We start from the raw sequence: 8,691 nt of genomic DNA on the forward strand, positions 1-8,691 counted from the left end.
ATGACAAAGATATGAATTATAAACTATTAGTATTCCCATGTTGAAGTTTTTTTTTAAAGTTCAGAGAGATTAAGCTACTGACCCAAAGTCATTGGACTAGTAAGTGCTAATACTTTGTAGTCAGTGGAAACGTTGAAAAAACTTTTTTTTGGTAAGTTTTGTTTTCCTGTAACCTTATGCTGTAGGTCTTCTGATTGAATTATCATTACTATTATGATCAAAATAGCACAAAATATCACACATTTTGGTACATAATTATTAAACAGGGAAAATAAAATGGACATGGAAACATACCTATTAATGAAATAAATGGAGCTGTGTGCTTTTTTTTTTTAATTAGTCCAAGTCTCTCTAGATGAATATTCCTAAATGAGACAGGGCTCCACATGAATTCTGGATCTATTTCTTGTTTTTATAGATGTAAAGCCCTAAGAAAACTTGTTTGTTACGTAAGTAGATAAGACTAGAAGGACTTATGTCATTGGTAATGTCAGCCAATTCCTTAAATTCCCGCCAAGTTACATGCTAAAGTTACCTAGCGATCTTCCTTTAAAAATTATTTTCAGTACTCCATCAGCCAACAATTCAGTTATGTTCAATAATGTTAAAAACAAAGAATTGTTCAAATGTAACAAAGAAATGTTAAAAACAAACACCTGACTTCCTAAGGGAGTGTTTACCAAGTCACTAGATTCTCAATATCTGGGAAGGCTCCACTAAGACTTTAGTGATGATATCCTTACTCTTATATTTAGAGGTGCCTGCTTTCTGGGGCTAAAATTAGATGAAACTCGGGTAAAAATGACAGTTGCCTTGAAATGGGGATTGTAATCAAAGACTTGCATATTCACGGATAGGGAGATGGACATTTGTGAACTGTTATGGATTTATCAGCAATTTCATCTGATAGTTGAAATCAATTAGGTTTATAAGCCCTCATTTGAATCAAAAGAGCACACCAGTATCTAAGAGAAAGGAGTTAATCCCAATAGAATGAAGCGGTTCTCAAGTTCAGGGCATTGCTGGATTTTACGTATCAGTGATTGCTGTCATAAGCATTATTTACAGTAGAATGCACTACATTTTTCCCTAAAGTTAATGTAAATTTAATAATACGTGGTAGAAATGAATGACCAATAAAGTAGATGCCAGTGAGGCTATATGGATGGGACAGGAGAGAGAGATACATTTCTTCTGAGAGAACAGAAAGTGCAGTCACATTCTCAGTCAATCGGCTTTAGGAAGAAATTCAGGTGAAAGAAAGAGATGTTTAACTTCATTTTCTTAAAACTGTGCATGCCTGTTTCTCCTTAGAGAGTGTTCAGGTACTCTTGGGGAGTGACTTACCCCGTCTGAAGACTGCTACTCCAAAAGTAGAAAGTTACCCAAGCAGCAGGTGGCTCGTAAGTACCTGCCTGCCCATTCTTTCCTTCCTGGAGATAAGCGAAATGCCACCATTCCCATTACTATGGGAACCTAGAGTGATGACAAAGGATTAATCCTAAACTGTAAATCTAAGAGTCAGCTCGAGTCTTAGATATACAATCCGATTAAATCTGATCAGATCTAATCTAAGACTCAGAACCAAAGTATTAACATTTATTTTGATAAGACTGGGTGGTAGGTACCCAATTCTGTGTATTTATCTGTATTTTGCCATGTTCATGACTGCGAAAATTTATAGAAAGGGCCTATTCTTCTGTCAAATGACCCTTTAAAACCTTCTAAAGGGTCTTTGACAGCATTTGTCTAAATCATAAATTTATGTACCCTTTTTTTTTTCGTGTACCCTTTGACCTAGCAACTCTGTATTTAGGCATTTATCCTAGAGATAGATTAATACTATGAGCAAAGACTCCTGTACAATGTTTCCTGAAACATTGAAAAAGCAAGGAACAAGAAATAAAGTAAATAGCCATCAACAGAGATTTAATTGAATAAAATTAGTGAATATCCAATGGTCATATAGAATTTCACGGTATCGAAATTTATGCAATTAAATCCCTATTGAGGTAGTTCCAAATATACTGCCATGGAAATGTACCTAGGATATAATGAGAGAAAAGAGAAGGAGCAGAGCAGCATATGTTTTATGCTTCTATTTGCTTTCCTTTTTAAAATTAAGCTTTTTTTTTTTTTTTTTTTTAGGGGCACCTGGGTGGCTCAGTCTTAGTTAAATGTCTGACTCTTGATCTCAGCTCAGGTCTTGATCTCAGGGTTATGAATTCGAGCCCCACATTGAGGAGAAGCTCACTTTAAATAAATAAATAAATAAATAAATAAATAAATATTAAATTAAGCATGTTTATATTAGGTTTTTTATGATTTTATTTATTTATTTGACAGAGCGAGAGAGCACAAGTAGCGGGAGCAGCAGGCAGAGGGAGAGGGAGAAGCAGATCCCCCGCTAGGCAGGGACCCCGATGCAGGACTCATCCCAGGACTCTGGGATCATGACCTGAGCCAATGGCAGACGTTTAACTGACTGAGGCACCCAGGCGCCCCTAAATTAAGTTTTTTAATCTGAGGTAATTACAGATTCACATGCAGTTGTAGAAGATAATACAGAGAGATCCCATGTTCCCTTCACCCGATTTTCCCCAGTGATAACCAGGATATTGGCATTGATACAGTCGAAACACAGAACAGTTCCATTATCACAGTGATTTCCCTGGTGCCGTTACAGCCACCACAGTGCTTTCCATTTCTATGATTCTGTCATTTCAAGAATGTTATGTGAGGGAAATCATAAAGCATGTAACCTTTTGGTATTGGCTTTTTTTCTCCTCAGCGTAACTCTCTGGAGGTGCATCCAGGGTGCTGCGTCCATCCATAGTTTGCTCCTTATCATGGCTGAACAGTACCCCGCGGCAGGGGTGAACCGCGGTTGGTTCAGCCATGGGCAGAGAAGACCTGTTGGCTGTGTTCAAGGCCATTTGGGTTGTTTCCAGTTTGGGGCTATTACAAATAAAGCTGCTATAAACATTCAGTGACAGGTTTTTATGTAAACATAAGACTTTATTTCTCCGGGATAAATGCCCAGGAGTGCAATTGCTGGGTCATATGATAGTTGCATGTTTAGTTTAGTGTTGTGTTTGTTTGTTTGTTTTAAGATTTTATATGAGGAACGCCTGGGTGGCTCAGTCGTTAGCGTCTGCCTTTGGCTCAGGGTGTGATCCTGGCGTTATGGGATCGAGCCCCACCTCGGGCTCCTCTGGTGGGAGCCTGCTTCTTCCTCTCCCCCTCCCCCTGCTTGTGTTCCCTCTCTCGCTGGCTGTCTCTCTCTCTCTCTCTCAAATAAATAAATAAATAATCTAAAAAAAATTAAAAAAAAAAAAGTGAAGCCGGGACGCCTGGGTGGCTCAGTCATTAAGCGACTGCCTTCAGCTCAGGGTGTGATCCTGGCGTTATGGGATCGAGCCCCTCGTCAGGCTCCTCCACTATGAGCCTGCTTCTTCCTCTCCCACTCCCCCTGCTTGTGTTCCCTCTCTCGCTGGCTGTCTCTCTCTCTGTCAAATAAGTAAATAAAATCTTTAAAAAAAAAAAAAAGATTTTATTTCAGAGAGAGGGAGAGAGCAAAAGCACGCCCAAGTGGGAGAGGGGCAGAGGCAGAGGGAGCCGCAGACTCCCCACTGAGCAGGGAGCCCGACATGGGACTCCATCCCAGGACCCCAGAATCATGATCTGAGCCCAAGGCAGACATCTAACTGACTGAGTCACCCAGGCGCCCCCTGCATGTTTAGTTTTTTAAGAAATTGCCAAACTGTTTTCCAGAGTGGCTGTGCCATTTTGCATTGCCACTTGCAATGTATGACGTGATCCAATGTCTTCATATCCTGGCCGCCATTTGGCATCGCTGCTGTTTTTCATTTCAGCCATTCTGGTAGATGTGCAGTGGTATCGCACTGTGGTTTTAATTTGCATTTCTCTAATGGCTACTAACGTTAAACACATTTCCAGGTGCTTATTTGCTATCTCTTTCGGTGAAATATCTCTTCAAGTCTTTCACCGGTGCTCTCCTTGGATTGCTTGCGTTGTTTACTGTTGAGTTTTGAGAGTTCTTCATATATTCTAGATCCTCCTCCTCCTCCTCTCCTATTAGAAATGCTGCTTGCGCTTTCCCCCACCCTGTAGTTTATCTTTTCATTCTGTTGACAGGGCTCTTCATAGAGCAAAAGTTTTCCAATTTAATGAAATCCAATTTATCAGGTTTTCCTTTTATGAGTCATGTTCTTGGTATCCTTTGATAACTCGGTAACTCTTTGCCTGGCACTATCCCAAATTTTCTGTTCCTCCTTCCCCCATAAACTGTTATATTTTTCGTTTAAGACTGTGGTCCATCTTGAGTTATATTTATTTATGTACTTATGCTTTTTCATGCTCCTTTTTTTTTTAATTATTAACGTATAATGTATTATTTGTTTCAGGGGTTCAGGTCTGTGATTCATTAGTCTTACACAATACACAGTGCTCACCACAACACATACCCTCCCCAATGTCCATCACCCAGCCACCCCAACCCTCCCCACCTCCACTCCAGCAACCCTCAGTTTGCTTCCTGAGATGAAGAGTTTGAGTTATTTTTTGTATAAGATGTGAGATTTATATTAAGGTTCCTTTTCTTTGCCTCTGGATATCCAATTGCTCTAGCACCATTGGTTGAAAAGGCTATGTTTCCTCCATTGAAGTGCTTTTGAGCTGGAGACATCGAAGGCAGGTCATCCCAAGGCGGACCACTTTGACATGAAGATTATCTTGAGCTGGAGGGAATCGAGATCCTATGGGTCCAAGAGAAACTTTTGCCCCTCCCTTAACTACATGGAAGAATTTAAACTGGAGGATCTTTCCCAGAATAAGGGTTATTAGCAGAGATCAGTTTTATCTGAGTGACCCACCTGTATGGCAGGACAAATATCTAATTACCAAACATCTACTCTTCTTCTTATGGTTCTTTTTTTTTTTTTTTTAAGATTTTATTTATTTATTCGACAGAGATAGAGACAGCCAGTGAGAGAGGGAACACAAGCAGGGGGAGTGGGAGAGGAAGAAGCAGGCTCATAGCGGAGGAGCCTGATGTGGGGCTCGATCCCAGAACGCTGGGATCACGCCCTGAGCCAAAGGCAGACGCCTAACCGCTGTGCCACCCAGGCGCCCCTTTCTTCTTATGGTTCTTATCCTTTTCTCTGAAGTCGCAGACCCCTACCCCTTTCTCCTGAGTTCGGGATGACATAGGTACCTCATTTTCCCTGTCTTTGAATTTCCATGTCTATATGGATTCCCCATCTGTACACTATTACATTTGATTTTCTCCTGTTAATCTGTATCATATCAATTTGATTCTTAGTCCAGCTAGAAAGACCTTCGAGAGGGCAAGAATTCGTGCTCCCCAAAAGAAACTTTGTTAAAAATCAGTTGACAGGACTATTTCTGTGTTCTCTCTTTGGTTCTCTTGATCTGTGTGTCTATTCCTCTACCAATTTGCACAGTTTCTTTCTTTCTTTCTCTCTTTCTTTCTTTCTTTCTTTCTTTCTTTCTTGAGAGGGGTGGGGGGCAGAGGGAGAGGAAGAGAGAGAATCCCAAGCAGGCTCCATGCCAAGCAGAGAGCCCAACGTGGGGCTGGATCTCCCACCCTGAGATCATGACCTGAGTGAAATCAAGAGCCAGACCCTTAGCCAACTGACACGCAGGTGCCCTGATTTATATGAGTATATGATTTTATCCTGTTACTATGATGGATCACATCGATTGATTTTTTAAAAAGATTTTATTTATTTATTTATTTATTTATTTATTTGTCAGAGAGAGAGAGAGAGAGCATGTGCAAGCAGGAGAGCAGCAGGCAGAGGGAGAAGCAGGCTCCCCACTGAGCAAAGAGCCTCCCCAACGTGGGCCTCAATCACAGGAGCCTCCAGGCATCCCTGATTTTTGAATTTTGAGCTAGCCTTACATTCTTAAATAAATCCCATTTGGTTATGACAAATTCTTTTTATGTAATGCTAAGAAAGAAAAGAGAGAAAAAGAACAGACTCAATATGGAGTAACTTGCCCCCACAGCAAACTGAAACTTAATTGCAGAAATGTGACCTCTATTTTTTTTTAAATATCTCATTTTTTTTAAAGATTTTATTTATTTGACAGAGAGACAGCCAGCGAGAGAGGGAACACAAGCAGGGGGAGTGGGAGAGGAAGAAGCAGGCTCCCAGCGGAGGGGGCTGATGTGGGGCTCGATCCCAGAACGCTGGGATCACACCCTGAGCCGAAGGCAGACGCTTAACCACTGCACCACCCAGGTGCCCCGATCTCATTATTTTTTAAGATTTTATTTTATTTTTTAAAAGATTTTATTTATTTATTTGAGAGAGCGTTCACACAAGCAGGAAGAGGGGCAGACGGAGAGGGTGAAGCAGGCTCCCCGCCAAGCAGGACCCAGAGATTATGACCTGAGCCGAAGGCAGACACTTAACCGACCACACTACTCAGGTGCCCCTAAGATTTTATGTTTAAGTAATCTCTACACCCTACTTGGGTCTCAAACCCACAATCTTGAGCTCCAGACTCTGCTGACCGAGCCAGCCAGGTACCCCAGGTATGTGCCCTTTAATAGTCAATTTAGAAACTCCTGGTCAGCACTAGTTAGGTAATCTGCATAATAAATGCCACCTCCCCCCACCCCCCAAGAAAGGGGATCTTGCCTGAAACAATATATTTTTTCTTTTGTTAATAACTGCCTTGGTCAGAGGTTTCTGCCTATAGAAACCCTTCAATTTTGTACAGCTCCTTAGATCCTCTTTCTATCTGCCAGATGGTATGCTGCCAGAATCATGAATCATTGAATATATCCAATAAGATCTCTAAAATTTACTCAGTTGAAGGGCACCTGGCTGACTCAGTTGGAGGAGTGTACAACTCTTGATCTCAAGGTCATGAGTTCAAGCTCCTTGTGGCTCTAGAAATTACTTAAACAAATAAAACTTAAAAAAATAATGAAATTTACTCAGTAGTATTTCATTTGTTCAACACACCTATCAAAATATACAACATTACTGTTATTTCAGGAAATTACCTTCCACCCCTTCCCCCTGTCAGCGTCTGCCCTTTACCCCGAGGGGCAACCATAGTTTGTAGTTGACGTTTACACCATTGTTTTTGTTTGTTCGTTTTTAAGTAGGCTCCAACCCCAGTGTGGAGCCCAATGCGGGGCTTGAACTCACACTCCTGAGATTAAGACCTAAGCAGACATCAAGAGTTGGACACTTAACCAACTGAGCCACCCAGGTACCCCATACACCATTGTTTTATCAGGCAGTTCCCTGGCCCTTACCTGTATCTCCATCACCCCTACTGAATAAGCCCATCCCATGATTTAAAGTTGGAGTGCCTGGGTGGCTCAGTCAGTTGAGAGTCTGGCTTTTGATTTCCACTCAGGTCACAATCTCAGGGTCTTGAGATCAAGCCCCACATAAGGCTCCCTGCTCAGCGGGGAGTAATTCTCTCTCCCTCTTATTCTATCCCTCCCCCTACTTGCTCTCTTTCTCTAAAATAAATAAATCTTCAAAAAAATAAAATGAAGCTATATAACATTTGTAGACTTTTATACAAGAGTATCACTTCTATTTTATCTTAAAGAAATAATCCCAAAAATACCATATAGAAAATATATTTACATTAGTGTTATGTTTGCAATGAAAACACGAAACCCCGAAAGTCTAGCTATAGTGGAATGATTAAGAGTATTTGAAGCTCTGGTGACACAGACCAACTTGGAAGCTTTGGATAGGGAAAGCTTTAGACAATGTTTGTAACATAGTTATTTCTGTTTAACTAAAGGTGTAACCCATATGTATATTTTTCCAATGTTCCTTTAGAAGAAGCTTATCCCCAGTACCCTCATTGTGACATTTAACACATTCCAGGACCATCCCAAGCTAAAGCTTCAGAGACTCTGGTCACCTAATTCTTTTCTCTGGCCCAAATCTCAGTGCCCTTGCCCTTCACTGGCAGGACTGTGTCATTTCACAAGGTTGTAGATAAAAACATCTGTCCATTTATGAGAGTCAGGAGGAGAGGGGTACAGAGGGGAACAGGAAAAGGAGTCGTTGTCACATGGACTTTGTTTTTCTGTTTCGTTTTCTGTCATGTGCACTTTTTGAAATACAGTATTTAGCAATAACCTGACCCTCACACTGTCCTTGTATTATCTTGTGTCCTAGTTCTACGAGGTGAGTTATTTAGTATATCCTAAGGGGAAAAAATGACCTTTAGACACACACACACACACACACACACACTACCATTCATTTCCTCCCTTCCCCTACCCAAACCTACAATTCCCTCTTTAAAATGACTGTTGTGGGGGCGCCTGGGTGGTCTGCTAAGCCTCTACCTTCAGCTCAGGTCATGATCCCCCGGGGGGCCTGGGTTGGAGCCCTAGGCCAGGCTCCCTGCTCAGCAGGGAGTCTGCTTCTCCCTTTCCCCCTGCTCATGCTCACTCTCTCTCTCTCAAATACATAAAATATTTTAAAACACAAAATGGGGGCGCCTGGGTGGCACAGCGGTTGAGCGTCTGCCTGCGGCTCAGGGTGTGATCCCCGCGTTGTGGGATGGAGCCCCACATCAGGCTCCTCCTCTAAGAGCCTGCTTCTTCCTCTCCCACTCCCCCTGCTTCCCCCTCTCCCACTCCTCCCTCTCTCG

The sequence above is a fragment of the Ursus arctos genome, unplaced genomic scaffold (genome assembly GCF_023065955.2).
Source record: "Ursus arctos isolate Adak ecotype North America unplaced genomic scaffold, UrsArc2.0 scaffold_24, whole genome shotgun sequence".
Lineage (NCBI taxonomy): Eukaryota > Metazoa > Chordata > Mammalia > Carnivora > Ursidae > Ursus > Ursus arctos.